The following is a 2641-nucleotide window of genomic DNA, read 5'->3' on the forward strand; positions in this document are numbered from 1 at the left end:
TAGATATAAAAATATAATTAGATATTAGTATAAAAAATATTTATATTGATAGTGTTATAAAATTAACTCAATTTGTTTTAATACAATTGAATCTTGATTCTAACTTTTAATCACAATATTAATTTTTTTTATCTAAATTATATGTAATAAATATTTGAAGGAAAAGAAGTGAATATATAGATTAAAAAGATAAGCACTAAAAATTTAAAACTAAATAAAAAATATGTATATAATAATATTTTTTGTTTAAATTATATTATATTGTTAATTTTATTTTTTATAGAACAGAAAAGTAGAAAAAAATAAAAAATGAGAGAAAAGAGAGAAAGATAAAGAAGAAGAATGAGAGACGGAGTTTGTTAATTTTGGAAGCTAAAGAAAAATTTATTTTAATTATAATAAAAAAATATCTGGTGACACGTTTTGATTTGTCAAGTTACCAAGCTAATATAAAATATAAATTATAAATTATATTTAGAGTGAGAATGATAAACAAAAATAGAAAAAAAAGAGAAGTGGATAAGAGAATGTAAGAAGAATGTTTACTAATTTTTGAGAAAAATATTTTTTTTCTAAACTTTAATAAGAGAGTGTCATGTTAAATTAGTTAGTAATATATAAATATAAGTTATAATATAATTATATTTCAATTTTAATTTTAATTTAATTTTGATAAAATTAGATAATGTCATGTTGTATATTTTAATTGTTAAATTTGTAATTAGTTATTGATAATGATATATAAGAGAGGTAGAGCAAGTGAAAGAATGAAAGAGATAGAGAAAAGAACAGAGAGGAGGGGAGAATTCCTTAATTTTGGAGGAAAAGATTTGATTTCAGTTGCAATAAGAGAGTGACATATGACATATTTTAGTTGTAAAATAGATAAATATTTTCAGCAATTAAGATGCACATTTGACCGTTCATACTTTAACTAAATCGTTCTATCATTACAATATTTTGTGTCTATAACTACAATTTTTTTTTGTCACGGTAAAATACCGTGATAAAAAAATCTAAGGTCACAGTTTTTTAAAAAAGAATGACCATAAAGTATCTATGACCACATTTTTATAAAAAAGATGGCCTAAAAAGATTTATTGTCACAATTTTAGAGGGTGACTTAAAGGAATTTATAGTCACAGTTTTAGGAAATGACATAAAAGAGTCTATAGTCACAGTTTTAAAAAAATGGTGACTTAAAAGAATCTATGGTCACAGTTTTGAGAGATAACCTAAAGAGATCTATGATCACTATTTTAGGGGTAACCTAAAAAGGTATATAGTCACAATTTTTTGAAAAAGGGTGACATAAAAGGATCTATAGTCATGGTTTTGACGGGTGACCTAAAGAAGCTGGCCTATGGTCACGGTTTTGAAGACTGACCTAAAAGGATCTATGATGACGATTTTGGGGGGTGACATAAAGGTATCTATGGTCACGATTTGAGGGGTGGCTTAAAAGGGTATATGGTCACGATTTTACGAAATGGTGACCTAAAAAGTGTCTATGGTCACGGTTTTAGAAAGTGACCTAAAGGTATCTATGGTCACGGTTTTGGAGGTGACCTAAAAAGGTCTATGGTCACGATTTTATGAAAGGATGACCTAAAAGGGTTTATGGTTACGATTTTGGAGAGTGACCTAAAATATATATGGTCATGATTTTGAGAAGTGACTTAAAAGGGCCTATAGTCACGATTTTTCAAAAAGGATTACCTAAAAAAGGTTTATAGTCATCGTTTTGGAGGTGGCCTAAAGTGGTCTATAATCACAGTTTTTCGATTTTTTTAAACCCCTAAACGACGTCGTCTTAAGAAAGAAAAAATAACCTTAACCTATCTCCCTCCCCAATCCCCCTCACTCGATCGAGTCTCTCACGCACACAGCAGTGCAGCCATTAATCACTAACACTTACATCATTGCCAACAATCGGCCACCGTCATGGTCACTATCGAAGGTCTCCGTCTAACGAAGGTCTCTTCGAGTACGTGGCGTCGCTATCTCTTTGAACTCTCTTCGATCATCGTCTTCTCTTCGAAGTTATTTTCTCCCTCTTTTCGCTCTCTATTTGAGTCCACTTTCCATTCTATATCGCCGTCTCTTCTCATTCCTCTCTGTCACCGTGACTTTCTTTCCTTTTTTTGTCATTGGTAAGCACTACTGGTCCAATATTAATTATGGAGCAAAAATGTTTTAGTCATGCAATTTTACTAACATTAAAATTGATGATCTGACCTTTTTTATTGGCAATCTAATATATACATTCTCTTTCGATTGTTTTTGGTATTGAAACTACAAAATGAATTTGAGTTGGTGCTGTTGACATTATACAATTATCTATTACTGATATATTTTTTATTCGTCAGATACTTTGATATTTATTTTGCATTTGAAATTTTTTTTCGTTTTAATGTACATTGTACTCTCTCTGCATTACCTCGTGCTTGGGTCACTTTGGAATACTCTCTGTAAATTACTATCCGTTTTTTCTAGCTAAATTTATTAGTTCTTTTGGCTCTAGTAAAGAAAAAAATCTTGCTGAGGTCCTCAATTTATTTTGTTTGGATGTATCTAAATAAAAAGGAACTCTAGAACTTTTAATCAATTTCTTTGATAATATAGATTTTATTTGACATAT

This window comes from Arachis duranensis, chromosome 6 (assembly GCF_000817695.3).
Source record: "Arachis duranensis cultivar V14167 chromosome 6, aradu.V14167.gnm2.J7QH, whole genome shotgun sequence".
Lineage (NCBI taxonomy): Eukaryota > Viridiplantae > Streptophyta > Magnoliopsida > Fabales > Fabaceae > Arachis > Arachis duranensis.